Raw genomic sequence first — 13,178 nt, 5'->3', positions numbered from 1 at the left:
GACTAGTACAATGGAAGTGTAGCAGAAGCTAGAGACCTAGTACAAGGAAAGTGTGAGAAAATGGAAGAGATTTTTATTTTGGAGTGCTGCAAAACATTTGGAGATTTCTGAGCCTAATTTGAGTGTGGCTCTTCAATATCTTACTGAGTTATTGGACAAAGGTTTGTCCTTCTCTTCCATTAAGATTCATGCTGCAGCAATTTCAGCTCACTATGATTGTGACCCACCATTGTTTTCATCCTTTGTTCAAGCAGTTTCTTAGAGGGCAAAGAATATAAGAGAGCTCCTACTCCTGCTTGGGATCTCAATTTTGTGTTGGAAAAACTTACTCTACAACCTTTTGAGCCTGCGGCTACTGCTGAATTGAAATACTTGTCATGGAAGACTGCTTTTTGTTGGCTATTACTTCTGCAAGAAGGGTTTCTGAGTTGCAGGCCCTTATGGCAGTAGAGCCCTTTTGATTTTCCATAAGGATAGGGTATCATTACGTACTAATCCTTCCTTTATGCCTAAGGTGGTTTCTAGTGTGGCTTTAAACCAAACTATTCATTTGCCTACTTTCTATGCAGATCCCCAAAATAAGGGGAAAAGATTTTGCACACTTTAGATGTACATAGGCAGTTATTATTTAAGCAGGACTAAGGATTTCAGGCAGTCTCAGCAGTTGTTTGTTTCTTTTGCTTTGAGTTCTCAGGGCAAGCCTGTGTCTAAGCAAACTATTTCTAAGTGGATTGGGTTTTGCATTTCATTTTGTTACTCCCATCATGGCAAGGAAATTCCAGCTGGGATTAGGCCTCATTCCACTAGGGCTACTGCCACTTCAACAGCATTTCTAAGGGGGGTGGCAACTAAGGATATTTTGGAGGCAGCTACTTGGAGTTCAGTGCATACTTTCTCTAAGCATTACCACCTTCCTCTCTACTCTAAATCTAGGGCTGGTTTTGCCACAGCTATTTTGCAAGGCATGTTGACAGCTCCTGCTTCCTTATGATTTGCCAGCCTCCCTTACCTCTGCTTTGGGATTCTACCCAATGGTTAGGACTGCAGCAATGTGGAATGAAGAACATAGTACAGTTTTGTACCTACCATAAATGTAGATGTTCGAGGATCCACATTGCTGCAGTCCTCCTTCCCTCTGTGTTTAGGGGTGGTGGTGTGGGCTAATATATATATATTCTTGTACATTTGTATATATTGTATATATGTTTGGTGCAGGGTTTTTTGGTGTTTTGGTTTGGGCCTTGTCTTTTTAGGGTCTTCTGACATCTGGGGCAAGAAAAGACTGAGGATATGACGTCGGTCATGGGCATTAGTACCCTGGCCAGTCTAATGCGCCTTGACCATACTTTGGTATTCGGGCCGACTGGACAGCGGACTACCCAATGGTTAGGACTGCAGCAATGTGGATCCTCGAACATCTACATTTATGGTAGGTACAAAACTGTACTTTCCCTTCAAGGAGGAAAACTTCCACTTCACTTTTCTTGACTGAAATTGCACTTTGTGTGAAACTTAATTTTTAAAACTAGGGAAAAAAGTGTTTTTGACTGTCACATGACTTTTAAATGTGGTAAAAAATTGTTAAAACTAATTTTAAGCTATTTTGTCTGTGGTACAAGTTGTGTTTTACTTTTGGGGGCTAGGATAAGTGCTTAAAATGTGATTTGATTTTATCCTTTTCATTCTTCCTCAACATATGGTTTACAGATCAGACCTCGAATCCAACTCTGCCACAGGACTGGACTTTGATCAGCAGTTGCCCTAGGCAAAAGGGTTCTACTGCGACCCACCCAATGACGCCAATCCTGGTCTATCTACACCATCCATCCATATTACCTTTTTCTGTGATTTTTATCATAGTTTACCTTACTATTCAATTTTTTCTGTATTTATTCAGCACATTTTAAAGAAACCATTTATTACTACAAATAGTAAACAAATACTGGAAAAACGCACCTGCTTAGAGCGGCACCTTAGGCGACCGCCTAGTTGGCCTATGCCTAAGGCCGACTATGCTCTGCCACATTCCATAGACTTGTGGCTCTAACTATCAAGCTCCTCGTACGTAAAATGCCCCAGTCAGCCTCTACAATACCTCGGATCTTGTTTGCTACCATCTTGCAAGGATGCATATACTCTCTCAGAAGCCTTTTGTTAAATCTTTCAAGCATTTGAGTATTTTTTTTTTCCAGAAATCTTGTTAAATTAACCTTCTCTACTTCCCCTTTTATCTATTTAGTGTCGGAGTTTCTACTCATCAGTAATTTCCTTTACTTCTCCGATTTTCTACTTTGTTGGGTAATTTCTTGTTGCGTACCATTGTTGGTACCTCTTCTCCTTTACTTAACATTTTTCTACCCCTTTTTTTTTTTTTTAAGGGTAACTGCCCCTACCATTGCTATTTAAAGAAAAAAAATCTTTCCTCTTAGACCTTAGTGTTTCTAAAACTATGGCTGAGAAGCCAACAGGATTTAAAAAAAAATGCACTTCTTATGGGCTCAAAATTCCAAACTCTGATGCCCACAGGGAGTGCGGTTGTTGTCTGGGAGCAGCATACTTAGATACTAATTCTATTATTTGTGCTACTATTAATTCTAAGGATATTCCAAATAGGAGGAAACAAGTTTGTTCTCAAGGGATTGCTACCCTCTTCCTCCTATGGGGCTTAACCCCCCCCCCCCAGCAAGTATTCCAAAGCTCTGTTGGAGCCTAGAAAGAGGCCCTATCCTAAATCTTGGAAGACTACCTCGACTACTTCAGAGTCTCCTCAGAAAATTTAAAGATCTTTGGATCCTACTACTTTGGATCCAGAGAGGAAAACTTTGGATCCCAATCCCTTGGATCTAATAATAATAGCTAGCAAATCTGCAACATCACCATTGAATCTGAAAACCTTGGATCCGACCCCTGGTATTTCAAATAGTCCCAGAACTCGCTCACCCGAAGTCGTGATTGATCTGATGTTTCCTCGGCACCACTACTCTTTTCTGCAAACTGCTCAGAGGAAGCACTCAAGGCTGCAGTCCACTATATCGTCTGTCTAGTCCTCCAGAACTGTCTGTGGCCAAAGTGGATAGGATGATAAAGTTCTTCAGAGCTCAAATTCAGATGGGGGTTATTCTAGCTCAGTCTCCCATCGGATCCATGAGTCTCCCTTCCATTTCCAGTATACCTTCTTCTCTGATCCATCCCACTGTTTCAGAGCCCTCGGATTCAAGAGTCTGGAGAGAATTGGTGTCGAAGCCGAACAGGGTTATGTCTACGAGTCAAACAGTTTTCCTTACTGCTTCTGCTCCTATCCCCTCGGATTGAGATGAGTGTCGGAGCCGAAGCATCTGCATCAGATCTGGGGGGACTAGGATCTACTCCAGTGTTGTCGGACCCAGAGCCTCGGTGCTAGATAGCTTGGGTCCAGCTTCATCCTTGAGGCACACATCAGGACAAGGTTGGGTCTAGTCTGCTTTGGATGTTTTGGCTTCAACTGGCCATGGCTCCTCCCAGTCCATCTGCCTTCAAGGTACTGGAGAAGGTTTTCTGACATGTAGGAGATCCGTTCTCTCTCTCCTTTGGGTCCTGCATCCATTCCTTCAGCAGGTCCGAGCTCTGATCCCATCAGACCCTTTTCCCTAGGGACAGCCAGTGCCAAGTAGCGTCCAGACAGTTCCCTTGGATGATCTTCCCCTTACTTCGGACATCTCCCGAGAATATCCTGGTGAGGTGGTTCCATAAGAGAATGTGCCAAAGGAGAGAGACAAATTCCCCATTGGAATCTCTGTCAGAAGTTACAGACTTCAACCAAGGGGAAGTGTCCCCCAGTTCACCACCTGATGTCTCATTCAGAAACATTTTGGAAATACTTAATCAGAAAAATAGTTGGTCTTCAAATAATCCTTCCCCGAAGGAGTCTGTATTTCTGGAAGCTTTCGGTTTTGGCCCATGTACGAATTGGGTGACTTCCCCTAGCTAACATGTTTAAAGACCTAGACTCCTTTTTGCTTGCTGACTTATCTCCATTTGGACCTCAAAGAGGAGAGTAATATTGTTAGAATTTAATTCATCCTGAAGTCTTGGTGAGTACCTTCATAGGGAGCACCCTGTTTTTCACAAGCTCTCATCAAGATGACACTGATATGTAGACTGTATTTTATATAGCATATATCATGGACAGAAGTAGGTTAAAAAAAAAAAAAGGATAGCTGGGTGCACAAGACCCAGGATAAAAAAGTGCCCAATCCTTGTAGGCACACTGGTGCCAAGACTGGAAAAAATGACTTTGTTGAATCCTCAAGACACGGAAACAGGCCTACATTGGGGCTAGGCCAGGCCCGAGGAGGATTGGCCCCCATGTTGTAGAAGGAAGTAGTAGTCCACAAGAATCACACAAACTTGTAGGCCAAAGAAAAGGCCATAAAGATGATAGTGGACTATAAGGGAAAAAGAAATTATGTATTATTTTGTCTGGAAATTTTGCACTTCTTACATAAGATATACAAATTGACTAGGAAAGAAAAATACTTCCACAAGAAGACCTGTCATAAGCTTAAAAAAAGTGTGTGTTCGTTAATACCTCAGATTTATGAAAAACATTATATGGACCAAGAAACCTTGGGCTGTTTGGAAAAAGAAGCACCTGTGGAAGTGTGAAAATATAAAGAACAAAATCTAGAGACTTTTGAAAGGTATAAAAAAGAAATGCGGACATGGAAAAGACAAAGATCTGATGTGGTGCCATATTTATGTAAAGGAGAATGCCTTTTTTAAGTTGATGAATTTGGCTGTCTCAATAGTATCCAAAGAGAAATACAGGCAAAGGCATCCAAATATGGAAAATTTCACAATACAAAAAGTAAAATCACAAAGAGGGAATGTAGAACAGAAGATTAGTAAAGCAGAAGTAAAAAAAAAAAAAATAGAAGTTGAAGTCATGGAATACCTGTGAAGTGAAGGATTTAATGTAGAAAGTCTTAACACAGGTTATATTACACCATAATGAAGTGAGTTCCCAATATAAGGAGAAACAGGAGCAGGAGACATCTGAAGAAGAAATCCGGACTTGAGAAAGAAAGAGGTTTAATATGTTGCAGTGTTTATGTAAAGGAAAAAGCAAAACTAATCAATACAAAAAGAGCAGCACCAAAGATATTTGAAGAGAAATACAGGCAAAGGCATCCAGACATGGAAAATTTTACAGTGCAAAAAATAAGAAAAGAGAGGAAAAGTAGAAGAGGATTAGTAATGGACAAGTTAAAGAAATAGAAACTGAGGTTATGGATTACCTGTGAAGTGAAGGATTTAGTGTAAAAAAATCTAACTCTGATAACATCACAGCACAATAGAGCAAATGATCCCCAAGTTAAGGAGAAACTAGTGGAGCGGGAAACATCTAATCAGTTGCCATATGAATATTCTTTGGAGCCTTCCATAGAAAACCAGTATAGACATTGAGTTGAAGTTGCACAGCAAGGAAAGGAATAAGAAACTGTGGCAACTCTGACGCAGTCAATGTTGAGGAGTGATAGGCCATTGAGTTCCCATATAAAAGAGCAGCGGATGACAGGATGAAACTGAACAGAATGTGGCACAGGAAGATGGTCTAGAACTTTCTGTAGAATACCCACAGGAAATGGAGAACAAAGAATGTGCCCTTAGTTTAGAAGTAAATGATCTAAGAGAAGAGTTGCTATAATAGATATGGACAGACATATAAAGATCAAAGAAAGAAATAAGACTACAGATAAAACCCCAAAAGAAGGTTGATAAAACGAACACAATAATTAGGGCTTTCCATAGAGATTCATGCGATGCAACCGAAATAAATAGGATATATTACTGTACAGTTAAATTAATAACCATAAAGTTAGTAAGGGAAAGGAAGGGGAGAAATCAAATGGAAGTATTGAACAGAGAAAACTATGAAGTATTTAAGACAAGAAGTGTCGCTGTTAGAGTATAGGAGGGAACATATTAACAAAAATACTCATAGATGTGATAAAAGCAATCTGCAGTATCAGAACAGATCAGGGTCTATTGTGCACTATTGCAAATAATAAACTAAAAATCTCAGCACAGGCAGAAAAAACTTAGAAAATATGCAGATAAGTATAAAGGAAAAGTACAAAATAAGCAATTTATTGATGACCCAAAAAAGTTTTGTAGAGAATTGGGAAACAAGGCAAAATCAATTGAAACACCACAAAAAAAAAAGAAGAAATAGATAATTTTGGAGAAATGTCTATGAAGAATCCTGTGAGACATAACAGATGCTATAAATGTATAGAAAAAATAAAGGAAAGAATAAGACGTTCAAATGTACAGGATATGAAATGGAATGAAGTAACTGCCAGAGAGATTGAAACAAAGTTAAGAAAAGCTCCTAAATGGATTACCCCACCCCACCCAGATGCAGTAGCTTACTTCTGGCTAAAAGTATTAATATCTTTACATGAAGATTTAGCCATGAGTAAGAGCTATTTGTATGTACATCCAGAACAGATACCTACCTGGTTAACAACAGAAAAACAATTCTCCTCCTTAAGAGTTAACCTGCAAACTTTCCAAAAAACTGTAATCCAATAACTTGCCTTCCGATGATGTATAAACTATACACTGGAATTGATGCCAACAGAGTTTATAGTTGTCAGAAAAAACTTAATGGCAATAGAACAAAAGGATAACAAAAGAAAGTCATATGGAACAAAGGATAATTTATTGTTGGCCGTAATGGAGAACTAAAATGGGGAAGAATCTTAAGTATGGCATGGATAGACTACGAAAAAGCATGTGACAGTATTCCACATACATAGATGAGTGCTTAAAAATGTATAAGATTCACCCTGCTCTGATCACTTACATTATAGCAACCATGAAACAGTGGCAGTCCACTTTGCAGTTAAGCCACGATAAAAGACAAGTAATTATTCCAGGTATAAAAATCCAGGTGACTCTCTGTCACCACCGCTCTTTTGTTTTGGCCATAACCTATTACACTGTCTACTTAACAAATTAGGTCATGGCTAAAATTTGGCTCCCAGAAAACAAAGTGCAAAGACGTCTTGTAGATCAGAGTGAATGTGCTGTGTCTTTAAGAAGTATGTCAAAGACTGTGCGTGTACGTATAAATTCCAGGCCCGTGCTTTCCCTAATGCCATTTTGAGAGAGCACCCAGAGTGTGAGTATGCATGATCACAGTAGTTTGTTTGTATACAAGTTACTTAAGTTAAAGTCGGTAAACTTCTAGAACGATGTGTTTGTGTAAAATAAAACAGTAGCATTCAGCTTTATACCATACATGTAATATGCATAGTGCTTATTCAACAGCCTGCTTTGTAAGTCACACTAGTACAGGAACAATAAATCAGTTCATAAGGTTAGCCATTACTGTATTTCCAAATTTAGACCTGGGTCAAAAACTATAAGGAATATAGTTAGTTCTGCAGCATGCAAGCTGTTAAGGTCATAGCAGAGAGCAGAATGCATAGTAAGAAGCCAGATCTGGTGAGGGCTGGAGCTGATTATCTGTGACATTGTGTGTAATTTTTTCTTAATTTTTAACTGGAAAGGTCGCAGGGAATCAGACGCATTCAGAGAAAATTAATTGTCTCTGATAGGAATTCATAATATTTTCCCCTTCTGCATATGTGTAGTATCTGTTTTTATCAGTTTAATATCTGATATGTCCCTTATCTGGGGACCATATATTAAATAAGTTCACCCCAAGAATCACTCTAGTGGCTGTACTTGATAGATGCACTGGGAACTAACGACGGGCAGCACAATGCCAGGGCACTTCTATGGGCTAGGCTTGTAAAGGCCCCAGGGCCATTAGCCTAGTACACACTTATGAACCTGTAAAGCTTCTTAATCAGAACCCACGAAGACTCTTCTATTGTGTCCAAAGTAGGAGAGCAATATGGTGTCAGAATCAGGATCGCAGAGAGTAATCGAAGCCATGAGGTGCAGAGATGACAGTGAGGATAAACTAAGAGAAACGAGCACAGAAAAGAGGCAGAAAAGAATCAAAGGTAATGAGAATTTGCACAAACTGTTTATTTTGTAAAAAAGACAAAATGGGGCATTACAAGGGCACAAACCACATTATTAGACAAGTGGAAGGCACAAAAGGTTTATTAATTAAGGGAAATGTTTAAAATAAAGGTATTTGATTAAACGATTAACAGAAAAAGCAAAATGTGTATGCTTAAGGCAAAACGGTCATGTTTAGAGTCAAACGAGCCCAAGGAAAGTACAGTGGGCATGAAGAGGGATTAAACGAGCAAAACAAATATAAGGGCAAAAAGGCCACATTGAGTATAAATAAAGCAAGGTGACTACATGTTTTTTTTGGCAAAGTGCTGTTTTGGCATAACTACAACTTCATATTGTATCAAAGGCATAACTAGAGTTATTAGAAGTATCTCAGTGTGTGAAAGTGCTTACAGTGTGTGCTTATTACTATGTATGTATTCCAAAGAATTTATTGTGTGCAAAGTGCAACTATTTTGTGAAATACAAAGTACAGCCATTTCAAAAAGTTTCTTGTGCTGGATGTGTCAATTCGCAAAGTGCCACCATTACAGAGTGTTTCTTCCACTGTAAAGAGTTGCCTAGCCCACCATTTTAGTGAAGTTTCAGTGTGCTATGTAAATTTGCTTCGCAAAGTGCAATTACTTCAAAATGTTATTGACTCTGAGCTTCTTTTGCCAAGTTCATTCGCATTGTGGAATTATTTGATTTTTTTTCTTATACTGATAAGAGGTGATTTCTTGCAATAAGATAATTTTAAGAGCATTACAGTGCCAGTGAGAATTATTTCGCAAAGTTCAGTTATTCAAAGATACTATGAGTTTGCCCATTAGCATAATTTTGAGAAGCACAAAAGCATAAGGGCATTTCACTGGTTTGTATTAATATGGCAGATGGATTTCGAAAGCCCTTACCTCTTGTATTTGATCATAATATTGCAGAGAATTGGAGAATATTTGAGCAAGATTACGGTATTTTTATACAAGCAGCTTATTCAGAAAAAGATGCACACACCAGGGCATTCATTTTGCTAAACCTAGCTGGGTCAGAGGCCATAGTGTGTTCATTTGTGTATGCACCAGCAGTATATGAAGGAGAAGGGAAACAGTCATCATACAGGCTGAATCTAGGGAAGACCCTGAGTGTTTGACGCTCAAGTTCAGAGAAATGTGAAACCCCAGAGAAATAATACACTAGAGAGGCATTTGTTTTACACAAGAGATCAGAAACCAGGGGACACTTTTGCAGCTTATTTAACTGACCTGAGAAACAATGCTAAAATGTGTCTGTTTGGTGACTTTAAAGATGAGTTAATAAAGGACAGGCTCGTGTATGGTATTAATATTGCTGCTGTGAGAAAGATCTTGTTTGTGACAGTGATTTAACACTGAGTAAAGCCATAGAGATTTGTCAAATACATGAAGTAAAAGAAAACTGCACAAATATGCTTGCGAGTGATAAGAGCATGGTTTCAGCAGGCTCCAGAGCAAATGTAGATAGCATGCAGCACGTGGCAAACAGAAGTAGGCCTAAGCACATGGCAGCCACGACCCATGCTGGGTCACCAGAGAAACCTCGTAGCTTTCCAGCAAGTTCCAAGACTAGTTCAGTTAAAGGAGCATGCTCAAGCTCAGTGCACTACAAGCATGAATCAGCAAAACCCAGATTTAGCTTTAACTGTCACAGGTCTAAAAGAGAGAAATGCTTAGCATTTGGTCAGCAATGTGACAAGTGTAAAAAATGGAACCATTTTCAAAAGTTTTGTAAATCAAGTAGACTTCACACAGTTGTAAAGAAAGGTCACACAAAAAAGTAAGTTGATCAAGTAGAGCCGAAGCAGTCAACTTTCTATGTAGGTGGTGTATCAGTGCTTGGTGAAAGAGTTGATGCAGTGAATTTATTAGCAAAGAGCGAAGTGTTTTGTACTGTCTGGACTAATGGTAAATCCACAGAAATTAAAGTAGACACTGGTTCAAACTTCAAAAGTGTGTTTTAAACTTCTGATTCCATTCCCGAAGATGATCCGCATACTTCAAAGATCGAAAATTTTATAGAGAGAGCTCCAATTTCTAAATCCAATTCCCAGTTTTATGTCACACAATATGGACAAATATCTAAGCCCAGTGTGAAATGCGTAGCAACGTGGACTTAACTGTGTATATATGTACCTAGTCTTGTATAAATACATGACAAAGAATTATCTGTGTTATCTGCATGCCAAATAGATTTATACCGTTGCATGGCCTATTTCTCAGAGGGAGGATGCAGATCAGAGCGTATGTGCTGTGTCTTTAAGAAGCATGTCAAAGACTGTGCTTGCACGTGTAAATGCCAGGCATGTACTATCTTTAGTGCCATTTTGAGAGAGCAGCTAGAGAGCGAGCAGGCATGATCGCAGTAGTTTGTATACAAGTTACTTAAGTTAAAGTCCGTAAACTTCTATAGTGATGTGTTTGTATAAAAATAAAGCTGCTAAAACAGAACCCACGAAGACTCTTCTATTGTGTCCAGAGTAGGGGAGCGACACTTCTCACCTTTTTTTTTTTTTTTTTTTGGGATGATTTAAAACTGTATAGTTCTTCAGATGAGGAACTGAAAGTACAACTGCAAGCCGTTAAAACTTTTAAAAATGATATACGATTTTATTTGGTCTTGATAAATGTGGAGAAGCAACCTTTAAAGCAGGAAAGCTGCAGCACCAAGCAATCAGTTTGTGACAAGATTGTGATGTAAAAGAACTTGAGCAAGAGGGAGTGTATAAATATTTGGGAATTGAAGTATCAGCAATAAAATATGAATAAAAGAGAATATTTTAGAAGACTTTAATACTGAAAACAGCATTGACATCTAGGAAAAAAGTCTAAACTATAAACCAATTTGCTCTTTCTGTCCTAACTTAGTTTTGGAGTGATTGACTGACCCCAAAATGAGATGGATAGACTGGAGAGGAAAACGAGAAGGATGCTTTATGCTCATCACATGATTTATAAAAGTCATACCAACAACATACCAAGACTTTATATTTTCCATTCTGAAGGCGGTATGGGCTATCTTGAAACTGATTAAATGTATAGATCTGCAGTCATGGGACTGCATAAATATCTGCTGACCTCACAAGACCAAAATGTAGTGAAAGATTTGAAACATGAGAATGTCTAATATGACTTCTTGCTTAGTTTAGCAGAAGCATATTGGCACCAAGCAGGAATGGAAATCAAACCAGAAGTAGATAACAACCAGGCAGCAACTGAATGTGCCAAAAAACAAAAGAAAGAATATAAGGTGAAGGATCAGATGAGAAGACAAGATATGTGGAAAATGTATAAATATAGTTGCAAATAATAGAAAACTCTTTAAACAACTTCATGTTGATCAGGATTAAACACAGGGATGGTTAAGGAGAGGTGAATTTAAATCAAAAGACAAAAGGTTAATATATTGGTGGCCCAAGATAATGGACTACGAACACACTGGTTTACAAAGTCCATTGAAGATGTGGGAGAAAGACAAATGCAGGTTTCGTGAAACGGAATTGTAAATGGTCACATCTTGTTGCTGGTTGTGATATACTAAGGCAGAAGGACCGTATACTGAAAGGTGAGAATATAACTTTTAATTTATACTTTGTTTTAACAGAGGGAAAGTTTCTTTTTTACAACATCCCTGATTTACCAACTAATTCCCTGAGAATCCAGCATCTTTATAGGCTTAATCATGGAACAATGTACCGATTCCTCAGTTTCTTTCTTTCTTCCAGCTACAAAAATAAAAAAAATTACTGGGCAGCCTTTGCCACCACAGCAGACCACTAAAGTGCCTCAGCTGCAGATGGGTGAATCTACTGTGGCCAAAACTGGTTTCTCAGACCATTCGTTTTCCCCTGGCACCTGCTGGTGTAGTCTTTAGAGCCACCATGGACCAGGAGTTAGGCACATCATCTGTGGCTGTTGAAATGGCCTTGGTGGGCAAAGGAGAGTCACTCTTGTCAGTTCTGGGAGAAGGGGCAAGAAATGTCACTCTGTCTAGCCAAAAAGCTATGCCCATCCCTAGGAGATTTTTTTCCCGACAAAAATGAGTGTGTCGCCAGAAATTCTTGTAAAAAAGAAACGAAAATGTAGACATATTTCTTCATTCTCTTAACCCTTCCAGTATGGCTGTTTATGGTCAAAGAAAGAGGTTCTTCATTTTCTGAAAAGATTTAAGATTTCGAACCTCAGAATGATTATGAAGGGACAGATCTTTTGTCTGTGGGTTTCTGATTCAGATTATAAGGAGAATGTAGCTTCAGCCAGTCCCTTTGAATGATTCTCTTTCTCTGAAACCATTTCCAGAATGAGTAATTTTTTTCATTAGGAAAATCAAGATGTTTGCCTCTAAGAAAGTATAACTGTTTATTAAAACTGTAATTTCCAGATCCTACCCCAGTTTCTGATGTTCTTTCAGCTCTGGAGGGTGTTTTTGCAGTAGCTTTTAATTTGCGTGACATCCAGCCTGCTGTCCCCAAGAAGTCAAATAGATTGTATAAAGTTCCTCAGACTTTTAAGTTTTCATACACCATCCCCAGATCTGATCTAACAGATATTGCTTAAGTAAACTGAGCTGCTGCTTAACATTTATTTAATAGTAATCCCTCTCTTTCTGATAAGAAAAGTAAGACTTTGCTAGATTTGGGGCAAACATATATCTGTCTGCAGCACTTGTTTTTACAATTCTCACTTGTCAAGTTCATATGTGAAAGTTTATGCTTGCCACTTTTTCAGAATATAAAGAATATTTGGGCATCTGACCCCCCCCCCCCCACACACACACACACACAGCCCCTTAATCCTTCCAGAAAGTCTGAGCTTCCATTTTTGTCTTTCTGAAAACAGTTTCAGACATATGGGTTCTGAGAGTAATTCGTGACATTTACAAATGGCAGTGAGAATCTCTTCCTCCTTTCCTAGACATTCACCCTCATCCTCTAGATCCAAAAGTTATTTTCCTCACCTGTCATTCAGCATAGGCTGTCCCAGGGAGTGATAGAAGCTGTCCCTCGAAGTGAGCAAAGCTATCCCTCCTCCACAATCAAGGGAAGGATTTTGTTCACTGTTTCTGATGCCAAAGAAAGATTATTTTGTTTTTGAACCTGTTTGTGATAGTGCCCAAGTTCAAAA

General features: G+C 38.8%; 1 protein-coding gene and 1 pseudogene across 1 annotated transcript in view; both read left to right on the top strand.

Moving 5' to 3' along the window:
• The window catches only part of LOC122810655 (glycerol-3-phosphate acyltransferase 1, mitochondrial-like), a 701,052-nt gene that overhangs the window by 330,879 nt on the left and 356,995 nt on the right, over positions 1-13,178 (top strand). The window lies entirely within an intron of this gene.
• Positions 7,617-7,716, top strand: LOC122812418 (annotated as a pseudogene).

The sequence above is a fragment of the Protopterus annectens genome, chromosome 9.part0 (assembly GCF_019279795.1).
Source record: "Protopterus annectens isolate FY-2018-M chromosome 9.part0, PAN1.0, whole genome shotgun sequence".
In the NCBI taxonomy this organism is placed as follows: Eukaryota; Metazoa; Chordata; order Ceratodontiformes; family Protopteridae; genus Protopterus; species Protopterus annectens.
This window is presented reverse-complemented; position numbering and strand designations above follow the sequence as displayed.